This window comes from Pleurodeles waltl, chromosome 6 (genome assembly GCF_031143425.1).
Source record: "Pleurodeles waltl isolate 20211129_DDA chromosome 6, aPleWal1.hap1.20221129, whole genome shotgun sequence".
NCBI classification, from domain to species: Eukaryota; Metazoa; Chordata; class Amphibia; order Caudata; family Salamandridae; genus Pleurodeles; species Pleurodeles waltl.
This window is the reverse complement of record NC_090445.1, coordinates 1,570,525,597-1,570,549,839: the sequence shown is the minus strand read 5'-3', so window position 1 is coordinate 1,570,549,839 and position 24,243 is coordinate 1,570,525,597.

Genomic DNA, 24,243 nt, shown 5'->3' with positions numbered 1-24,243 from the left:
ACACCAAATGTGATTTAGAGTCTGAGTCTCTGAAGTTTATGTTGGAGAACTGCTTCTTTTGAAGTGACTACTCATCTGCTCTCTCTTCCTCTCGAAAGCAGTCCATCACAGCAGGAGTGACTCCAACGCTGATAATACTGCAACACAGGACATGGGTGCGACTAGAGCTACATGTGGATGCCACCACAGTGATATGCATATCAAAAGATTAGCCCAGGGCCCCTACTTCTACTATTTATGATTCTATTATCAGCCCTATGTGCTTCCTGAGATGTGTCCTGGCCTCTTTCATGTGACCTCTCACTGAATCAAAGAGCGCCTTTTGAAGTAGGGGGACAGCCTGTATCTCGTTTCCCACCGGCTTACAGCAATGCAGCAATACAATAATCTGTCTAGGGGGTTCCTCTAACTCCTTTTCTCATGTTTCACCATACAGGCCTGGGTCCCCCAAAAAAGGCACTTGGGGTCCTCCATTTATTGTACCATTCTCAGATACACGTACACCCAGTGCACTGCACGTATACAGCATGCACACATTGCACAGCACTGTACCCTTCATGCACTGTACCACTCATAGGTACCCATTCACTGCTCATGCTCTGCACAGCACTACATCCTTCATGTATTGTACTACTTATAGCACATAGACCCAGTACATACATTAAACGTACATGCACTGCACAGCACTACATCCTTCATGTTGTTGTTATTGTAAACTTTATTGTTTAGTTAATTAAAACCATTACAATGAATAACATCATCAATACATACACAGTTATCTAATATTAAAAGCTTCTGTATAAAAGCATGTGCAATTAGGAAACTTTGTAAGCAGTCAATCAATATGTTACAGAATGTATTTGCTAAGGTCTGACAAGGAGGTCTTTGTTGACTTGCCAGGCATACGGGTAGTAGGTCAGTAGTTTAAAGTAGTTTAACAACATTTGTGCAAAAAGATTTTAAGATTATGTGGACGGTCAGTGCTTTTCGGTGTGTCCCTTGCCACCGCTCAGGCACCTTCTATCTGGTTTATGCAATGTTGACCCTCTGTCCGTTGCGATGGTCAAAGATTGGGGCTGCCTGAGTAAGTTGACACATTTTGCGCATCTTGCAAAAGCCCATGCGCCCGAGTGTGGAAAGCAAACAGAGGATGCTTTTTAGGCATGATTGTGCCCCCAGGGCCAAGGCTACTGTTTTAATTAGTTGTCTGTTCTGGTGTTCTAAGGTGGGACAGCAACAAAAGAGGTGTAACCATGATTCGTTTTGAAAAGAGCAAAATCTGCAAACTTTTTTGTCTCTGTGAATAGCCTAGGAAGGGTTTAAATCTATAATTGTCAGGGCTAGCAGTTGCATATAGAAAATCTGCTGAGGGGTTTCCACATTTATGGATTCCAATAAGTATGGCTGTCCTAACCAAAGGTGTTTGAAGGCCTGTGCCACTACAAGTTATTAAGGGTCGGTAGATCTTATTCTCTCGAGATTACCTGTAGTTGTCTGTTAAGTTTTTCCCCTAAGTGATGTATGGGTTGCTTCCTACCAGGTGGTGTCAGGCTCTTACCTTTTTGCAGGAGTGAAATGGACATGCAGAAAGTTCCCTATAGGCCAAGTAGAACAAGTAATAATGATCTGGCCTGACCTACCGGGACAAAGGGACGATAGCTGATGGACATCAGACTGCCACTCGATGCCTTCTGAGCAGCCTTGTCTTCTCTCAGCTTCTATAAGACAAGTGACAAGATTTAGTGCCCAATATAACAATGATGTGAATGACTATTGTGATGCAATGTATTTGTGGATTTACCTAATATCCCTTCCTCCCTTTTGACAGACTTCTGTGAAATGACCCAGCTCCTAATAGCTGCATCTAGAAGTACAAGACCTTACAATGTTAATTCCCCTTACAGCATGTATATACATAAAGGTAAGTATAGTTCTAGCTCCTGTAACTGCATACCAAACTATGTTATTGCAAGTGTAGAGAAATACTGCTTCCATCTATGTTCCAAAAATAAATAAAACTTCTTATTCAGTGTTCAGGAAGAGATAACATAACAACTCGGGTTCCATGAAGCAGAGTATTATGTCCAATTAATATATAGCCATGATTGACTTGTTCATGACTACATTGTCCAAATGTACAACTGTTCTAATCTTTGCTTTTTTTTTTTTTACATTTTAGGAAGTTCTGGGAATTAGGATAATTTGTCAAGAGTGCTATGTCAACAGAATAATATCAAATAAGTAATTAATAGATGTATAGTATGATAAGCATGTTACCACCTTGGAGGATATGGCAGCTTTTTAAATGTTGTTCTGTCGTGTTGTTTTGTAGGGCATGACAGACGGCCCAGAAATTGGCAGGACTGTCGCCCGCCCTCTTGTTGTTTTGCAGGGCATGATGGATGAACCAGGAATCAGCAGGACCACTGGCCACCCTCAGGACAGCCAGGATAGATGTATGCCAGGATGCGAACAGTGAATCGTAGCAGGACGCGAACAGCCGGTGAAAACCTAGTGAAGAGCAGAGGACGGATGGCGCAGGACGTAAGTTCTATAGGTAATCAGAAGTGAGGCTAGGAATCGCAGATGACAAGCAGTCGTTCAAGGTGCAGCGCGCAGCCTAAAAAGGCTATGCGCTCCACCAAGTAAGTGGACTAGGCGATCAGAGCACAGTGCACACGCCATTCCTGACAGGTGGGTAGAGTCTTTCATCTCGAACATCGTCAGTGCCTTATTTTCTCCTGATTGCCAAGGGTTGCCTGGGGTTTCAAAGATACATTTTAAGTTGCTTTTTAATGATTGTGTGTCTGCCACCCTGACCCTGATATGATACTTCACTGTGGCTGCTTGGCATTCTAGAGTCTAAGACTCCAAGTATAGCTCCAGGCTTAACCTGGAATGATGGATGAAGCGTGATTATTGAAGGAATTTCTTGTAAGCTCTACAGTGGCATTGTTCTAAGGTACCTGGATATGTAAAGTGGCCATATTGCACATCAGGGAGGAAAGTTGCCTTCATTCCCGATAGTATTGGGGCTGCTGATGCACTCCTTAGTTATTGATTCGGTTGGCCAATCCCATGTGTGATTGCAGCTCCCTTGTTTTTTTTATTGTGCTTATATGTGCCTCTGTGGTGCTATTTTTGCTGAACCACATGCCGCAATAGTTGTACTTCCTAGCTGTGTGGATGCACTGGCTGCCAAGATGCAGAAAGATTATCTTTTTTTTCTTACACCTTCCGAATATAAGGACCTTTGTTTTCTCCTGATTCACTTGAAGCTGATTTGCAGTTTTAAATACATTCATCGCATTCAGTGCCCACTGTAAACCGGCTCTTGTATAGTACACAATCACTGTGTCGTTGGCGTATTGAAATAATTGAAGCTTGGTAGAACTTATATTCCTTTGGGCCAGAATGCTGGACTCCAGGCTTTTCCCTAAATCGGCTGTATAAAGTTTGAACAGCAAGGAGGCCGGGACACACCCCTGCTTTAAGCCGCTATTAGTTTTAATTCTCCGGGTAATCAGGCAAGGGCCTGTTGTCACTTGGACCCATGTTTCTGAATACAGTGAGATTATGGCACTTAGGAGCTTTGCGGGCATGCCCCAAGCATACAGCTTCCACCATAGAACGGCCCTGTCTACCCTGTTGAATGCCGCACTGTAGTCAGCGAAGCAGCAGATTAGTGTGAGACTATTGTGATTGACGGCTATGTGCCTCAAGAACAATAGTGCAAAAATGTTGTCTACTGTGGATGCCCTGGCTTTAAAGCCGGATTGAAAGAACAGTAGGATCTGTTGCTTGTGAAGCCATGCCTCCCATTGTTCCAGCAAGATGTGAGCATATATTTTGACCTCAACAGCTAAAAGTACTATTAAACATTAGTTTGAGGGATCTATCGATTCTCCTTTTTGTATATGTGCCAGAGTATTGAGCCTCTCCACAGGTCCAGCACGGTCACCATTTGAAATACGCTGTTATAAAGCGTGTCAGCGTCATTGCCCAGTATGAAGAGCCATGTCCATTAGGGCCTGGAGCCCCACTCTTCCTTATGTGCTTGATGATTTGTTCGACCTTCCTGGAGCTTATATGTTCAGGACCATCCTGTACTGGTTTGTCAGATACAACAGGCAGCTGAAGCTCAGTGATTTCTCTGTTCTTTTTGCGTTCTTCTAATTCCCTAATAGGCACTTCAATGGGAGGAATATGGTTGGCCTTCATCTCACTCCACTGACTGATTGTTGATGGGGATGCCAGTTTGTCAGTGTATAGATTTGTAACATGGCTGACCCAAGCAGCCTCTGGGCCGCCATCCTCCAGCGATTCATTGATCCTTTTTAGTTTGTTCACATGCTCCCAGAAGGGCGCATGGTTAGGGTATTTTAGCCACTGAAATAGGATTTCCCATCACTTTTGTTCCCTTGCCACCTTGTGTTCCCAAGTTATTTTCTTGAGAATACGTCTTTTATGTTTGATCTCTGACGCAGTGTTAATTGTAGATGTTTGTTTATGTGCTTGCTGTGTCAGCGAAGGGCCCTTCTTGCTCTGATGACGGTTTTGTCATATTGTGTTATGGGCCTTTTGACCACTCCAGGGTCTGTGGGGTAGGGCCTGGAAGCGTCTCCTTTTAAGAGGGATATGAGGCCCTCAACGATCTTCTCCCATCGCTTGAGGATCGGGTCCTGCAGCCTCAAGTTTATTACGAGGGCCTACTTATTTAGCCAAGTTGCTACATGTGCTCAATATTCCGGCCTCCATTTTATTCTTGCGGCTATGTGCCTTTTCCCTATGTCTGTTGAAGTACCACTGGTGTGCTCTTCACAGGAGGTTGTACATGAAGGTCCACGATCCATTTTAAGGGGTTTTGATTGCTTTCCGGCCTCTCTGTGATTTGGAAGGGCACCAGCCTCCTGGCCAGGCGCTCAGAAAGAAACACATACTCGATTATTAAGCCACCTTCATAGGTGGAGTAAAATAAACAATCCTTCTCTTTTACCAGCATTTCCCATTGTGGTGATACCAATTTGTAAGATGCCCAGAAGTCCTAAACGACTTGCCACCCTCTTTCCTGGGAGACAAAATTCAGTGGTCCACGTAGGCCGCTGATGATAAAATCATCCACCATTTTAATTTCATAGCCATTGGTGATTGAGAATGAGCACTTTTAGTCTCTCTCCAGCAAGCCCTGGATGGTAGCCAACTTGGATTTTGCTTTGGCTGTTCCAACTAGAGCTCCCAACATCTCTGGATGTTATCTTTTCCATGTTTGGGCACAATGGGCACAGTTTGCCCTTCTCAGTTGCTTTTAATTGGACATCCAGAAGGTTTAGCTTAGACCCACGTTCGACTAAGTGGGTGGCCACTGACTATATCAGGTACAGTTGTAGCTCAGTTTTGTTTGACTTCCAGAGGAGAGCACTTGCAATAATGTCCTGTGAGGCTCTTGATTGCCACCAGCTCTTGTGAGTCAGATGTAAACGATCTCCTGGGTGCTGGACCGGCTCCTTTTCCACCAGTTTCCCTCTCCACTGATAGGGTTTGGCTGAGTGTTTTGTCAATCTGTGCTTCTATATTGTTAAGGAAACGTTCCAACAGAAACCTCAGTTCCCGAACTGTGAAGCTTGCTCTTCTGGGATTGGTGAAAAAGGAGTTTGAATCTGGTGGAGAGCTGTTGCTTTGTTGTGTTTCAGGCAGCGAACGCCCCCGCTTTGGGGACCACTCCATTTCTCAGATGACTTGGGTAGCTATTGTCATCAGATTTGTGCTTGGTTCGGGCTCCAATGTAGGCATGATAGCAGAGGATGGTTTGGGGTGCATGCTAGTTTTATCAGTAGTTATGTTGTTGTGACCGTTAAGGGAAACTGGAGTTGGTGTGTGCTGTTGTGTTAATGACTGTGGTTAACTCAGTTGAATGATTGTTTTCTGTTAAGCTAGGGCAGGAGAAAGATCTCTGTGCGCTAAATTCCCCTATAATTTCAACATCAGATGCGGAGAGCTGTGTATCACTGTTTATTACCATCTGAGTTGTCTTTCTGAGCCCCCTCCACTTCATTGGATCCTTCTTGCAAACTCTCTGTGACCGATTCTGTGGCTTTTCGAAGGAACCGTCTTATTTAGTTTTTTGCCAGGGGAGACTCCTGAGGCATTGAGGGACCATGACTCCAGCTTTTCTCCTTCTGGCTGATGGTCTCAAGGACGTCCAGGGTGAGAGGAAAGTGTGGCCAGCCCATAAATGGGTTGCAATGCCGAACTATCCACCAGCCCATTTATGGGAGTTAGGTATTTCCATTTCGGCATTGTTCTGCTTGGTTGTCCTTCTATACAATTCTGTATGGCTGGCACAGCTACTTGACTGCGCCGCCACACCTCCTAATTATTTTTACTGTACTCTGGAGGTGACGAGCACACAGTTGAGACCTTGATCTACTGTTGGACAATTTAATCTAGCTGCATGTCTGTGCCGCCTCTCCTCCGAGTTATTGGCCTGCTGTGGAGGGCACAAGCATGCAGTTGAAAGCCTTAATCTGAGTCGGACTCCGAGGGTTTCGCTTTACGGTTTTCTTGTGTGCCTGATGGCTTAGCTGCGCCACCACCCCTCCTGACTACGATAGAGGTCAGAGGCCTTATCTGGTCTGTTGGCTTTGTGCTTGGTCCTTTGCTACGCCACCCTGTCTCCTAAGATTTCCCAGCAGTTAGGACTGTTAGTTCCATTTCTGTGTGGGGGGCACCTGGCGGGGCGGTAGCGGGCTCATGTCAGTGAGGCACAAGCCGCACCGGCCTTACACCGGCCACCTCCGCACCTGCTGACTGAAGGTCCTGACGCTAGATCCTTGCCAAGCTATTAGAGGATGTTAACTGGTGTTTGCAGTGTTTTGCGGGTGACTGCTAGGGCTGCTGCTGCTTGTTGGATTATCCTTCATGTATTGTGCCACTGATAGTCACACGTATATCCAGCACATGCAGGAACACATACTCCCAGCGCAGATACACCACTTGTGTTGTGCAAAACTACACACCAACCTGATGTAGGTCAAGGGTGAGCTAAGCACTCAGCAGTGGAACTTTAACTGAGTGAGCATGTAGATCTCAGTCCAGTGACACAGGTTAGAAAGGACCTTCTCACTCAATCAATCAGTCAATTAGTAATTTGTTAAGCGCGCTACTCACCCGGTAGGGTCTCAAGGCGCTGGGCGGGGCCTCCTCACTCCTACTGATAACTACAAGGTATGCTGCCACCACTGCACTTGGCCTGTTTAGCTGTTCGTGCAGGCAGTAGCATTCGAATCCTATGAGTGTAGTGCTTTCCCTCATGTTCCAACAAGACTGCAATCTTTGAGACAGGCCTGTGTCATGGCATACACAGATGATGACAGCACACATCAGCATGGGTGAGACAGACATCAGTACAGTGGGGCACTCAGGGCAGGATTGCAGTCCATTCACCATGTAGAGGAACTTTCCATCCCAATATACTTATATTGTCTACGTCACAGGTATTATTCATCCCCTGGTGCCCCTAGTTTCTCTACCTAGCACTTTTAAGTAATAACCTACCAGCTGTTATTGTATTTGGACTTGGTTCCAACATTTGGTAAAGTGGGATTCAGCATTATGGTTGCATAGCATTCAGATTGTGCTGTTGACACCAGGATTTCCCACTTGTGCAACTGTTCTCTAATGTTAAAAACTAGTTGTGCAGTATCAGCTGATTGCCAATCTACCCCTGTGTCACAGAACTGTCATGTTTCACCATTGTTATCGCACAAAGAAAATGCAGCGCTGTGGAGACTCAGCGCTAGTGCCTCTGTGTTCCGGATTCTGGAGATTATCCTTTTCCTGTGAACACCAAAATGTTCCTAGTTTCAACAAACATAGGACCTTTGGAATATTCTTACAAATTTACGGGATGAACTCACACAACCCCTGGGTGTCATGCTTTATCATTGGCCATCCCTCTGTCCCAAAGAATCCAGTTGTGTTGAGGGTACTTGCAGGGATATTGGGTGAAGGATTAAGGTAAAGAACAAATATAAAAATCTCGCTTACCTACCCAACGACGTTACTCTTTTCTAATAATGAAGTGGTGATGAGGTGATTAAAAATTTAATTAGGATGCAAATGGAGAGTAGTATTTCTCCTGTATCCTACATATCAACGTGCTTAAGCCCTATCCATTGCCTGAAAAGGTCCGGGGCTTTTGACAGGGCCGGAATTCCTAGGTTTCTCTAGATTGAGTCCCTGACTTCATGCTTACACATCCAGCAGTCACACATTCAGAGCCAGTATACTGTTTCTTCTAGTGTGCAAAGTAATCACTTCTCATATAGTGTTCATGATGTCCTTTGCATTTACAAAAAAAAAAAAAAAAATTGTCAATGAAATTTGAAGAAATAAGGACACAGAATTATAATAAAAATGAAAAAGAACACAAGGAACGTACAGATACGAAAAGGAAGAATGGTCTCCTCGAAGTCACATGCTGTGCCAATTGTGGGTACACTGCAAACATTGTGTGCATACCTTTTTCATACATCATAACGCTGGGTTCACTACAAAATACATTTGGGACCACACGTGCCAGCATATACCACACACTTACATCTATTCATTGCCTTACCCTCACTTTGGGAACATCTAGCCTCATGGAAGTGTGAACAAAGCGAGCCATGTAGTCACACACCATAGAGAAAAGGGTGTGTTCTCTTAATTAAATGGTGAGAAGAGGTGAGTGGAGAAAAGGCCCCAACTGAGTGTAGGCATTTACTTTGTCAAAGGTCTTACCCTCGGTCTCAAACCTGTTTGCCATTTCTTCCTCCTCCCAACAAGTACGGAGAGTGTTTCTCGTCTGCTTATGACTACAGCCTGAAGCCTGTATGCGACATGTCACTGGGTGTTGACTTGGGCATCATTAGAATTGTAGTCCCACATAGCCCCATGGTCATGTAGCTTGTGAGGGTCAGGCTCTGGACATTGACCCTGTATTTAGATTCACGGGAAATGTAGTCCCAATTGGTCCCACGGTCGCAAAACCATCGGAGATCAATGCAGAGGTGCATAAAATGCTATGCAACTCTCCCATAAGGTGACTCCTTCGTTTTTTAAAAATATTTATTTAATTCAGGGTAAATAAGCTACAAACAATATGCTCCGTATCTGAAACCATTGTAAATAGATTTTATAACCTTTTCTTATTTTCTCTAGAAGGCTGTTTGATACCATTCAGGACTGAATTCTGACTTTTCAATAGATCCTTGCTCTGAGCTACAGTTGCCCTTTTTGGTAAACTCGGTGGATTATGTTATTCTGTAGTTTTACTAGCAACTTTTTTAAGGAGCTTTGGGCAAACCCCCGGCCTGTCACCTGTGTTCTGTTTTCTGCTTTGTGTTAGATAGTATTTCAGCTATTATATTTGTTGTTTTCTCATTGTATGTAACTGGCATATTTGTTACACGGTCAACCAGCTGATTAGTGTTGAGTGCCCTATCATGTTGTGTCTATTTTTGACCATACTAGCTTACAGAAAGTCTTGATATATTATTTCATTTACTAATGAGCTTAATATCTTGGGCAGTGTCGATCGCTGGTCAGGGATTGGAAAGCAAGTGTAATCAAAGGAAGAAAGTTTGGCTTTTTTTTCAGGCTCACTTATGTTGTTCAGACACCAACATTTTTAATGTATTTCAAACGCATATTTCTGCAAAAGGTGAACCTCAAATTTGTCAAACTGCAAAGATAGAGCTTTTACCATAGCTTCTAAAGTGCAATTCCCAGTTAATTGTAAGGCGTTACAGTCTTGACCTTGTGAAGATCCTGCTCTTTTTGGTTTATTTTGAGTGCTGCAAGGTTAAATGTCTGGAATCCCAGTCCATGAAGTCAATTTCGGCCATGGTAGGATATGGGTGTTGCTTTTTAGTGGTATAGCTACTTACTGGATTGACCAGGTTTGTTATGGCCATCATTGTCAAGTCAGAAGCACAGGTTTAATCTGTGGTTGCACTTACCAGTGAAACATTTATAGTTGTGGCTTGTGGAGCTTGGAGGCGCATCTTAATTTGCCACCAAAAAAGACTTGCTTGTTTAAATAAAGATATGAGGTGATGATATAGGAGATTGGCAGAGATATATATTTATGATCCACCTTCTGGCTGCTGGGTGTGTAGCTGGTGAAAAAAATACAGTGCAAATATGCTGCTTCTGGGATTCTGTATTAATAGGTTAATTAAATCACTTATATACAGACCAGAATACAACTAATTTCCCAGATTCGACACCCATTAAATTTATTACAATTATTATAGCAACAAAAGAAAGAAAATCAACTCTTTGTAAAAGCTGGCCACATTTGCCCATCCTTAGTCAGATCTAGTCACACCTGCAAATACAGTTGAGAGCTCTGCACCACAGCCGGGCCAAAATGAGCAGCAGGAAAAAAATCCTTCCAAAAGCTGTTTCCTAGTTGAAGGGCTGGAAATCCAGGTTTCACAATCTTCAGATTTCAACCTCTACAGATGTTCTGATGTTCTCCACTATGCTCACTAGTGCTGTAAGTGCTTCAAGTGTTGTAAGTGCAGTAGACGTTATAAGTGCTGTAAAGCTATAAGCATGACTCCAACATAAAAAAATACATGCAGCCAGAACCAGTGGTGGCGTCAGAGGGCTTACTTTGCAACCTTACTGGCCGCTTAACCCCTTCGCTGCCAGGCCTTTTCCCCCTCAGGTGCCAAGCCTTTTTTTGTCTGTTTGAAGCACTTCGCGCTTAGGCACTCATATGTTTTTGTCTACATAAGCTACCCACGCCAAATTTGTGTCCTTTTTTCCCAACATCCTGGGGATTCTAGAGGTACCCAGACTTTGTGAGTTCCCCTGCAGGAGACCAAGAAATTAGCCAAAATACAGTGAACATGTCATTTAAAAAAATAAAATGGGAAAAAAGGGCTGCAGAAGAAGGCCTGTGGTTTCTTCCCTGAAAATGGCATCAACAAAAGGTTTGTGGTGCTAAAATCACCATCTTCTGGGGGCGTGTCCAAGTGTGCGGAGCGCTAAGACGTTCCTGCTAGCACTCTGCCGCCTCAACCCAGGAAATCGCCTTGTGGCCCGCTCGGGGGAGGCCTGGAGGCTTCCCCCGCATTGTGAGGCTCCCCCGGTTGTTTGGTGCTGCTCGGCTGCAGCCGGGCCTGGGATTCGCCGCTCCTGTGGGAAGATCTGAGCCCGGCCCCGGAGTCAGGGTGGGGCTGCGGAGCGGCGCGAGGAGCGGCCTGGGCCTCTCCCTCGGCGGCCCTTCTAAGCGAGGCACTGGGGGATTGAGGGCCTAAGGGCTCACACTGGGCCCCTTAACAGCTGGTGGGGGCCACGGTGCCGGCGCCTGGTTATTGGAGCGCCCGAGGGAAGGAGGGCGCTCCCTCGTGCGCTGTTGGACCGGGGCCTGCAGACGGGGCCCCCCCACCCTGGCGCTTTGGAGTGGGGCCTTGTGAGGAGCGGGGCCCCAGTGAAGGTAGGGGCCCAGTTGCCTGGACTCTGGGTGGCATTACCCTAGCATCTGTACTTTGGAGGAGCCTGGTCCAGCGGTCCGTTGACGGGATGTCAGGAGTGGACCGTTGCAGGTGGCGGTGGCTGGGAGTCGGACCTGGGCGAGGTCCCGGACAGAGCGGTGCATATTGGTCGGCCTCAGGCGGTGACCTTGGAGGCCCTGCGGAGCTGAGCCGGCGGGGCAGGATCAGGTCGGTGCACCATGGCGACATCAAAGTCCAAGCGTGAGCGCTCAGTGAGGGACATGTTGGCAGGGGCGCGCCTGACGCCTGGGACTGTGGCGGAGGACTTACCTGAGATGAGGGCCTCAGAGAGTCGGGTTGAGATGGATCCAGAGGACAGCTCCTCCGTTACGAAGGGCTTCCTGACCTCCCTGTTTGAGTCGCTCCGGGGCGATATCCAAGAGCTGCGTAGGGACATCTCACGTGAGGCGAAGGAGCTACGAGGAAAGGTTACCTCCTTGGGTGAACGTGTGTCGCAGCTGGAGGACAGTAAGATCCCTCGCAGTGAAGAGGTGGCGGGCCTGCAACAGGAGGTAGTCCGCCTCCGAGAGCAACAGGACCTTCTCCAGATGGCGGTCGAAGACTTGGAAAATCGCTTGAGGAGACAAAATATTCGTATAAGAGGGGCCCCGGTTGGTGCTGAAAAAGAGGACATTGGGGGCTACGTGGTGGATCTGTTTTGCTCCTTGCTTGGCACAGATGAGACACGGGAGGTAGTCCTGGACCGGGTACATCGAGTTGGGTGCACCGGGGGCCCTGGAGACCGCCCTCCAGACATTTTAGCTTGTCTCCACAATTTTGTCCTCAAAGAGAAAATTCTACAGCGGGCCCGCAACCTCCAGAGTGTACTCTTTCGAGGGCATGAACTTCAGCTATTCCAGGACTTATCTATGCGGACTTTGCAGAGGCGGAGAGAGTTTAGACCGATCACGGATCATTTGAGAGCGGACAATGTGTCCTATTCCTGGGGCCACCCATTCCGCCTGGTCTTCTGCGGGGAGGGGCAGCTCCGGCAGGTGAAATCCGTCATGGAGGCTAGCCGCATCTTGGGCCTCGAGGATACAGGCCGGGAGACGAGCGAAGGGACGGTTTTGCCGGCGACGGGCCCTCCTCGTTGGCAGAGAAAAGAGAAGAAAAGGAAGCTACAGCGCCCGACGGACTTGGAGCTGAGGTCGGAGAGGGAGGCCGCTTTGAACAGTGTGGCCGCCGGTACCTCGTCCTAGTGTGGACACCCGGGGGCGCCCAGGATTACTATTGGCCGCATTGCTAATACTATGTTGATTGTCGAAGAGGGTCGGGGTGGCGGGGGCGCTGGACATGGTCATCGACATGGTTGGCTCTACCGCCCCGTGGAGACTGCGCCTCGTGATGATGGACGATCGAGGACTTCTGTGTTATATGCACCTGTTGTGCTTCTTGGTTGTTTGTTGTTGGGTTTCCCTGCGACGCTGGTTTTTTGTGGAGTCACCCTCAGGCCTGAGTGTTCTAGGAGGTTCTAAATAACATTGTGGGTGGTAGCCTTTGTTGTGCCCTTGCCTCCTCTGCTTGCTTTCCTTAGTATAGGCTATGACCATTAAATGTATAAGCTTAAATGTTAGGGGGCTCAATAACCCTACTAAGAGGCTAGCCATCCTCTCAGCGTTAGAGAGATCCGGGAGTCATGTATGTCTTTTGCAGGAGACGCACCTTGTCTTTAAGGATACCTATTGCATGCGCTCTAAGTGGTTCCCCAGACAGTTCTAGTTCTCGCTTCCATCAAAGCATGCAGGGGTGGCGATACTTTTATCACGCTCGTTCCCGGGGGAAGTGATATCCAAGGTGCATGAGGTTCCAGGGAGGCTCTTGGCCATGAGGCTTCGACTGGGGGGTTTCTCCTTCACAATCGCTTCCCTATATGCACCCAATACCCAACAGGAGGCCTTCTTGAGACAGTCTCTGACTCCGCTGCTCCAGTCCCCTGATGGTGCTCTATTGCTTTAATTTGGTGATGGATGGGGACTTGGATCGCTCAGGCCAACGGTATGGTCAGACGGGGTCCTTGTCGGATGCGGGACGGCAGTGGTTGAGTGAGTGTGGTCTGGTGGATGTGTGGAGGAGGGCTCACCCCTCGTTGAGGGACTATTCCTTTTACTCATCAGGATCCAAAACATACACTAGGTTGGACCTTTTTCTGGCATCCCAGGAGCTTCTCCCCAGGGTTAGATACTCGGTGATTGAGCCGCGGGCCTTGTCGGATAATGCCCCGGTTACAGTTGAGATCCACAAGGGCATGGAGAGGGTCAGCCCAACGGGAAGGCGATTTAAGGCCTCGATGCTCCAGAACGGCGCTACGGTAGAGGCGATCCGAAGGGCAATAATAGATTACCTTAGCTTTAACGACAATGAGACAACAAGCATTGCAACACTGTGGGAGGCACTGAAGGCTGTCTTGAGGGGTGAGGTGATGTTGTTTCTTCAAGGGACAATAAGGCGAGGGCTTGACTCAGGGGGGACTTGGAGCAGCGAGTGAGGGTGTTAGAGCGGTCACATAAACACACCGGTGCTCCTAGAATATGGCGAGAGCTCGAGAAGGTGCGAAAGCAGCTGAGGAGGTTGGACTGGGACAGGGCAGAGTATGCGGTAGTCCGCCTCAAACAAAAGTATTATGTAGGAAGTAACAAGTGCGGGAAGCTACTGGCACATAGGTTAAGAGCGCAGCGGGCAGCGTCAATGATAAAAATGGTGCGCTCCCCCTCTGGAGCAGAAGCGCGCACAAGCGACCAAATATCGCAGGCCTTTGCGGAATTCTATTGAAACCTATACAGGGCTGAGAAGCCCGGTGACTTAAGCCAGAATCCTTCTTAGAGGACATTGCAATCACTCCTTTGTCTGTGACAGAATCAGCCGCGTTAGATCAACCTATAAGGGCAGAGGAGGTTATATCTGCGATTGCTCGGCTGCAGATCGGGAAGTCACCTGGCCCGATGGTTTTTCTGCGCTTTTTTATAAATCCTTTTGTGTGGAGCTTGTTCCCGTTCTTGTGCGACTTTTTAACTCCTTTCGTCAAACGGGTGCGCTTTCGCCTAGTATGGTAGATGCTACGATAGTGGTTATCCCGAAACCGGGGAAGGACCCTGAGGACTGCGCCTCGTACAGGCCGATCTCCCTCCTGAATATCGATGCCAAACTGTTCACGGGCATCTTGGCACACCGTCTCAACTACTATATGCCGGGGCTTGTGGATCCCGACCAATCGGGATTTATACCGCATAGACAGTGTAGCGATAATACCAAGCAACTGCTCCACCTCTTGGATAAAACCAAACGTTCCCGTAGACTGGCGCTTTTCCTATCTATTGACGCTGAAAAGGCCTTCAATAGGGTTTACTGGCCATACCTGTTCAGGGCGCTTGAACGCTTTGGACTAGGTTCAGGCTTCATGGCATGGATTCAGTGCGTATATCAAGCGCCTTGGGCGGCGGTCTGGGTTGATGGGACACTCTCTTTGCCATTCGCCGTCCAAAGAGGTACCAGGAAGGGGTGTCCGCTTTCGCCCCTACTGTTCGTGCTTTACATGGAGCCTATGGCGCAGAGGCTCCGGGACAACCCTCAGATCACGGGTGTGAGGTTCGTGGGGGATGAACATCTTATTTCGCTATACGCGGATGACGTTATCCTTACTCTGGCGGAGCCCAAGACCTCGCTACCTGCGCTAATGGGGGTTATAGAGGAATTTGGGCGGGTCTTGGGGTTTCGAATGAACATGCTTAAATCGCAGGCTCTGGGCAAGTTTATCAGTGCGGAACATGAAAGGGACCTGAAGGCCTGTTTCCACTTTACATGGTCCTCTTCGGGCTACCACACTTGGGGATCGAACTGGGCTCCACAGTCGCCCGCACATCGACATTGAATTATTCGTAACTAACTTGAGAGGTGCAGCGTGACTTAGAGTCATGGGGGAGGCTTAAATTGTCCTGGCTGGGCAGGGTTGCGGCAGTGAAGATGACCATCCTACCATGTATACTTTATCTGTTCCAGGAGCTCCCGCTGGAACCCCCGCGAACTATAGCGACCCTCCAAACGGCGGTTTTAAGATTTATCTGGGAAGGGAAGGCGGCGCGATTATCACGGCAGGTCCTGTATCGCCCTAAGAGGGAGGGGGGGGTTGGCTGTCCCCTGCCTCCTTCGATATTTTCAGGCAGCACAGTTGCGTTTCCTTTTGGAATGGAGTCGATCATCTTCTGAAAAGCATTAGTGTTTTCTGGATCAGGCAGTGGCTGGCTCTCACATATGGAAAGAACCCTGGCTCAAGCGCCGTCACAGGGCGCAGGGGCTGTATATATCCCCCGTTATGAGGGTTTCGATGAGAGTGTGGGATCGGGTGGCCGGCAGGGTGGGTTTGACAACCTTCCCGTCCCCAATGACTCCCCTGGGCACGAACCCCGATTTGCACCCGGCCTACAACCTGAAGCATTGCGTCGGTGGTACGAGGGGGGCTGCAAAAGGGTGGGATACTTATTTGATGAGCAGGGGGTTATCCCCTTCGACCAGTTGAGGGAGCAATATGGCCTAACCGAGGCTGGTAGGATGATGTACTACCAAATAAGACACTGGGCTTTGCTTCCAGCCAATAGGATATTAATAGATAGGCCGTTAACCCCGTTTGAAAAATGGATCCTAATGAAAGAGGGTGATAAGCGAGTGGTTTCTGAGCTTTATGTCCTCTTGCGGGGAGGCCCGTCCACCCAAGACTAAGGGTCAACTGCGATGGGAGAAGGAACTATAGAGGGAGTTGTCGGAAGATGAGTGGGAGAGTGTTTTTTATAGGGCGCACCACACAGCTTATAACTCAGCAGGTACAGAGACAGCCTATAAAGTTGCCTCCTCCTGGTACTACACCCCAAATAGGATCCATGCTTGGGATCATGACAAATCTGGTCTCTGCTGGAGGGGGTTTGGGGGCTCTCTTGTGCATTTACTATGGCATTGTCCCAAACTACATCGGTACTGGAAGGATATAATAGATACTGTGGACATAGCCTTTGACACTCAGATCCCTAGATTTCCCGCGTATATCTTGCTGGGCCTCCCTAAACCTCTCACTTTTCCCCTAAGATCATTGAAGGGACGGCAGATGGCTTTGGCCTTGAATGCTGCAGTACAGCTGTTGCTATCGGTGTGGGGGACAGAGCGGATCCCGACAACAGTTTCTTGGCTGCACAAGCTCTGGTTTATCCTCGCTATGGAGAAGCTCACGCTGGCCTCTCAGCAGCGGAGTGGGGACTTTAAAGAACTTTGGCAACCGTTCTTACGTATTCTATTCGGGGAGTTTTCAGAGCTGACTTGTCCAACTTATGTGAGAGTTTTGAATTTGAACTGATTCCCGGAGAGTGCATATACAAGGGGATGTTTATACTGGACTAGAACTATATGGTAAAAGAGCCTGAGATTGTTTGATTTATGCATCGTCAGCCAGCAGTGGGGAAACATAGTTGTTTTATATATTTAATCTTCTTTTTTATACTGTTCCGCATGGAGTAAGCTAATAACGTGCCTTTTGGCAAGATTGTGATGTAGTGCATGTGCGATGTTGAAAATTTAATAAACAGATTTGATCCATAAAATCACCATCTTCCCAGTTTTCAGGAACAGGCAGACTTGAATCAGAAACCCCCATTTTTCAGCACAATTTTGGCATTTTACTGGGACGTACCCCATTTTTCCTATTTTTTGTGTGCTTTCAGCCTCCTTCCAGTTAGTGACAGAAATGGGTGTGAAACCAATGCTGGATCCCAGAAAGCTAAACATTTCTGAAAAGTAGACAAAATTCTGAATTCACAAAGGGGCAATTTGTGTAGATCCTACAAGTGTTTCCTACAGAAAATAACAGCTGAAATAAAAACATATTGAAATTGAGGTAAAAAACTGCCATTTTTCTCCACATTTTACTCTGTAACTTTTTCCTGCGATGTCAGATTTTTGAAAGCAATATACCGCTACGTCTGCTGGACTCTTCTGGTTGCAGGGATATATAGGGCTTGTGGGTTCATCAAGAACCCTAGGTACCCAGAGCCAATAAATGAACTGCACCTTGCAATGGGTTTTCATTCTATACCGGTATACAGCAATTCATTTGCTGAAATATAAAGAGTGAAAACTAGGTATCAAGAAAACCTTTCTATTTCCAAAATGGGCACAAGATAAGGTATTGAGAAGCAGTGGTTATTTGCAGATCTCTGAATTACGGGGTGCCCATACTGCATGTGAATTACAGGGCATTTCTGAAATACACATCTTTTTTTACACACTGTCTTACATTTGGAAGGAAAAAATGTAGAGAAGAACAAGGGGAAATAACACTTGTGTTGCTATTCTGTCCCCCCCCCAAGTCTCCCGATAAAAATAGGACCTCACTTGTGTGGGTAGGCCTAATGCTCGCGACAGGGAATGCAACATGGACACATCACATTTTTACATTGAAATCTGACGTGTTTTTTGCAAAGTGGCTAGCTGTAGATTTTGGCCTCTAGCTCAGCCAGCACCTAGGAAAACCTAAACATCCTGCTCCTTTTTTTAAAACTAGACACCTAGAGGAATCCAAGATGGAGTGACTTCTGAGGCTCTCACCAGGTTCTGTTACCCAGAATCCTTAGCAAACCTCACAATTTGGTTAAAAAAACACTTTTTCCTCTCATTTTGGTGACAGAAAGTTCTGGAATCTGAGAGGAGCCACACATTTCCTTCCACCCAGCGTTCCCCCAAGTCTCCCAATAAAAATGGTTCCTCACTTGTGTGGGTAGGCCTAGCGCCCGCAACAGGAAATGCCCCAAAACACAGCAAGGACACATCACATTTTCCCAAAGAAAACATAGCTGTTTTTTGCAAAGTGCCTAGCTGTGGATTTTTGCCTCTAGCTCAGCCGGCACCTAGGGAAACCTACCAAACATGCGCATTTCTGAAAACTAGACACAAGGGGGAATCCAAGATGGGGTGACATGTGGGTCTCTCACCAGGTTCTGTTACCAAGAATCCTTTGCAAACCTCAAAATTTGGCCAAAAAACACTTTTCCCCTCACATTTCGGTGACAGAAAGCTCTTGAATCTGAGAGGAGCCACAAATGTCCTTCCACCCAGTGTTCCCCCAAGTCTGCTGATAAAAATGGTACCTCACTTGTGTGGGTAGGCTTAGTGCCCGCAAAAGGAAATGCCCCAAAACACTATCTGCACACATCAAAATTATCAAACACAAAACTACCTGTTTTTGCGGGGGGCACCTGCATTTTTGGTCCTGGGCTCAGCAGCCATCTAGAGAAACCTACCAAACCCAGACGTTTTTGAAAACTGGACACCCGAGGGAGTCTAGGGAGGTGTGGCTTGCGTGGATCCCACAATGTTTTCTTACCCAGAATCCTCAGCAAACATAAAAAATCTAATTTTTCCCACATTTCTGTGTGGGATCACCGCACTGCGACAAATTTCCTACCACCCAACGTTCCACTCAGTCTCCTGGTAAAAATGGTACCTCACTTGTGTAGGTGGGAAAAGTGCCTGTGACAGGGAAGAGCCAAAAACATGTTGAAATTGATGGGGAACCAAAGCGGGTCCAAAAGGGCAGTTTGAAAAAAAGAAAATTTAGGCTGACAAGTGCAGCAGAATTTTTATTGGTATAGTTGAGACAATGCTGGGCGGTAGAAATTTTGTGGATTCCTGCAGATTCTGGAAGTTTCCATCATAAAAATGTGGGAAAAATGTGTGATTTCCAGCAAAGTTGGAGGTTTGCAGAGCACTGTGGGTAAGAAAATGTTCCAGGGTGCATGTGAAGCACACTACCCTGGAATCAACCAGACTTTTAGTTTTCAGATGTGTCTAGGTCTTGTGGATTTTTCTACATGGCAGCATCCCAAAGTCCAAAAAGTGCAGCCCTTACCATTCCAAGTGGGACGATTTTGAGAGTTAACCAAGCTCTCATGGCCCAAATGTAAAACCAAAAACCAAAATAATCAAATGTCCTCTTGCTTGCCGTGGGATAAGATGTTTTAGTGTGCGGGGGGGAGCTGAAAGACTGTTACCCCCTTCAGTTGCGTTGGGGACATAACCATGCCCATACTGGTTGGTAGCCACCTCCACAGTATTTGTTTTGTTTTTAATTTCCTTGCATCTAGTAGACTTTCTGTCCCCCCGGAGTGTGGATCGAGATTAATTGCCCCATCTGCCCACTGGTGGGCAGAACAACTTTGGCCCCATTTCTTTGGGGTGGGGGTATGTCCACACCTCCATCCTCTTATTTTGAAAAACAAATCTTCCCTGGTCTCTGGTGGGCTTTCTGCCCCCGTGGGGGCATATGGGCCTTCCAGAAATAGGCTGATGTGGCCCTAAGGGGGGCAGATATGGCCAACAGTAATATGTCCCCATGGGGAGCGACCCTTGCCCAAGGGGCTGCCTCCCCAAACAATACACACACATACACACACACCAATTTCTGGTGCTTAAGTGGTTTCTGCCCCTTCTCGGGGGCAGATCGGCCTACTAAAAATAGGCCGATCTGCCCCTAAGGGGGGCAGAAATGGGCTAAAATAAATTCCCCCCCCCGGGAGCAACCCTTGCCTAAGGGGTCACTCCCCACATATAAAACAAAAATAAAACAAAAAATGATCCCTGGTGTCTAGGGGGTTTCTGCCCTCCCCCCGGGGGCAGAAATGGCCTAAAAATATTTTGTCTCCCCGGGGAGCGACCTTTGCCTAAGGGGTTGCTACCCACATATACAAAAAAATATATATATATTTTATTTTTACCTCTGGTGTCTAGGGGGTTTCTACCCCCCTGGAGGCCGATCGGCCTACTTATTTTAGGCCATACCTGCGACCCGGGGGGGCAGAAATGACCTAAAAATAATTTGGCCCCCTGGGGAGCGGCCCTTGCCCAAGGCAAGGCAAGGCAAGGCCCTACGCTCCCCTTATGCGTAAGTATCGCCCAAAAAAATTCCCTGGTGTCTAGAGGGCATTTCTGCTGCTCGATTACATCGCGATCGGGCAGCAGAAATGCTTACAGAGACATGATGCCTCTGCCGGCCCCCTCCTCCCGAGCAAAAGAGAAATGCTGAGCATTTTGCTTCCAGAGCGCTGGGAGGTGACCTCTGATGAGGTCAGCACGCGATTGCGTGCTGACGTCATCAGACGTCACCGAAGGGGGGGTGCAGGGGTGTAAGGGGAAGGCCTGCCCTCGGGGGGAGAGCCAGCATCCCCGAGGGCCTATACCAGAAAGTAGTGGTTACATCCATGGCACCTCAGCGCCGCCCCACCGGACGAAACCACTACGTCCATGGCGGGGAAGGGGTTAATGGTGAAGAAGCAGAACAATGCCCTCTATAATGCCTTTGGACAGGGTCCGGTCCTAGGAATATCAGCATGTATGAATGTTTACCATTTAACACTGAAACGTCTGTTTAGTCGGGTGTGATTACAAAGACAGTGCCATATGCAATGATTTACAATCCCTTCATGTGGGCCATTCAAGGTTTAGCAAGTTTGAAAGGCTCGGATTAAAGAAGCTTTTGTGATGCACATATTTTTAGTTCAGCTAACAGGTGTGAGTTCATGGTGTTCTATAACTTGAGACCCAAAACTCCAAAGGGTCTGCCTCCACACTTTTGTTTTTCGAGGGTGTGTGTTTGTGGAGGTTTCTGGTTAGTATGTAGCAAGGGAAGTAGATTTGTATGTCCCATTATGGATTGTGAATAGTACAGAAGACCATGAACTTGATAATTGCATCTAAGGAAGCCAGTGTTGGTGTGTTTTAGGTCTGGTGTGATATGGTTACGTCTGCAAAGGCTCAGGTGCATTCTGGATGGCAGGATTTGTAATCTGGGGTTTGATTTGAAGGAGCAGAATGATATTCTGTAGGATGGGAAGCTGCATGCTGTCCCCTCTTGCAATATCATTGACATGGAACATGAAAAAAAGATCGACGTTGAAGATTATTACTAGGTTTCTAACTTTTAGTGACATATTTGGGAATTGTTTGAGGGCTGGCGCCCAGACAAAGGATGAGCATTCAAGTTCTGTCACTCCCAAAAACAGTATTTCTGTTTAAATTATGTTTGTGCATAAGAAGCTGACATTTTGATTTGTGGAAGCCGAAAGTATTTGAACATGCTCAAGTTAAGTATGTTGCATTATGACAGTGTGAGTTTTTAATTGGAATTGAGAAATTGATTTTAAGCGTTTATTTTTATATGTATGTTTTGTCAAAAAATAGAAATTAAAAGCACAAATTTGAATGTTGACACTTCATCATAATCAACAAGACTTTATTCGGCCCTCATTAGGCCATAAAGGTACAACAAAGGCATTTGACAAATATAGCATCACTATAGTATTTGTTATGTAACATAAAATGATAATTCTCCATAAATCATGTCATAAAATACATTAAAGGGAAACACATTTCATAAGTAAAACATAATTACACTATTACATGTCAAAAATCATTGCTTAAAATTCAGTAAAAAACACCATCTAAAAATCCTAGGGGGGAACCTGGGTTTAAACTCAACAGATCTAAAAGTCCTGTTACCGTCAAGGGAGGAATCATTATACTGAGCCATATCTATCTCTAACTTTCAGAGCAAGACACACAAAGTTTTCCACAGCCAAGCAAAATTTTGAAGGAAATAAAGGAAATAGAGGAAAAAATCGAAGCATTAAATAAAGAGGAAGAAAGTGGCAAGTTAAGACAGACTATGAAGAATGTATTGGAAAAGTATGAAAAAGTGATTGAGGAACAAAAACAAAGGAACTTTAGAAGAGATGAGATTGATTATGAAACAGGAAGAATTTTAACCTTTGCCAAAAGATTTGATACATTGAAACAGCAAAATCCCAATGTTTCAGATAAGAAGATGCAATCTTCAGAAACATCTATCAGTGAATCAGATGTGGAATCAAGTGAGGGAGGGGAAAGACCAGTACTGACAAAAAAGATGACTTTTTTAGACGAGATGAAACTAGTCTATATGGACCGAAGAACACCGGGGGAGGAGGACGGGGGCTAGCACGAGGCCGAGGAAGAAAACCCATATGGGACCAAGGAAGCATCGGAAAACAAGAAGGGGGTCTAGAAAAAACAAGATTATCCACTGAGAAGCAAACAAACAAACAAACAAACGAACAAAACCTAGTAACTGAGGGTAATTTAAGTGAGAATTTGGTTGTAAATCTCTCAAATTATGAATTGACGCAACAAGAAATGACCCTTCGGAACAAAGGATTGTCCTTCTGCCCGGAAATGCATTATGATCATGCTGAAACAAGGATTGATTTATATAAATTTGTGTGGAAGCTAAAATTGGCCACATTTTTCGCTAAACAAGTACCAGGAGCACAAGTACTAAAGGCACAAAACACATCATTGACCAATCTAACGATTGAACAAAAATCAGATGTGAAAACAGTATATGATCTAATGTATGGTCTTGAGGATCATGAATTGTCGGAAACACAAGTACTGGAAGAACTAGATTAATATGGATGGACACTGTCATACAAACTTTAAACCTAAATCAAAATTCTGTCCAATACTATCACCGGGTAATAGGATGGATGTTTTTTACTATCTGGTGGTTGAAGATCTGGACAGATTAAACAAAACCAAGTATGTGACAAAGGAAAATTTAACTAAACAGGAACGTGAGGCCCTCAAAGCACTGATGGAAAATCAAGATGTGGAAATCAAACCGGCCGACAAAGGGGGAACTATAGTGATTATGGAAAACAAAGACTATATGAAAGAAGCATATAGGCAGCTTAACATCAAAAATCATTATCTAAAACTCAAGGTAAATACTATTAACAAATTAACCATTCAATTAAACCAACTTTTGGATACATGGTACAGTGATGGTTTACTAAATAAGGATGAGAGACTATTCTTGGGTAATGATAATCCAATTATGCCAGCAATTTACTTCCTCCCAAAAATACACAAAAGCTTGGAAAAACCACTGGGTCGTCCAATAATCTCCAGTTGTGGTTTATTATATGAGAACTTATCAATGTATGTGGATTCCTTCTTAGCCCCAATAGTAACAAGTCTGAGTTTGTATATTAAAGATACAGGGGACTTTTTAAGAGCACTTTCGGGAATTAATTGGGAACCGGAATATAAACTTGTCACTTTAGATGTTGTATCCCTATATACATCGATCAAGCATGAAATGGGTCTGATGGCGGTACAATATTTCCTAAAACAGCAGAATATGAAGTACCTTAAACACTCAAAAATGTTAATGAAGATGATTGATTTATGTTTGAGGAATAATATTTTTCTTTTCAATCATCAGCTATATGCTCAAGTTTGTGGGACAGCGATGGGTGTTTCCTTTTCGCCCAGTTATGCGAATCTGATGATGGGATGATTGTTGCGCCGCGTGGTGCGGCGCGAGCCGAGCATTCGGCTCGCGCCGCGCAGCGCGTTCCCAGGACGCGGCGCGCCCCGAGTCTTCTTGCACAGCGCGAGGCCCCAGATATTATTTTGGGCCTCGCTCTGTCTTCTGTGGTGTCCCTGTTCTCCCCTGACCCCTCCTTACCTGTTTCTTTTTCTTTCTTCTTCTACTTTTTCTTCTTTACCTTTTCGAGGCATTTTTGTCCTTTCTTTATGTCTTTCCCCCTTTCCCATGTTACCTTTTTCTTCCCAGCATTCCTTGGTCCCTATTTTCTATGGTTCCTGTTCTATTCTATCC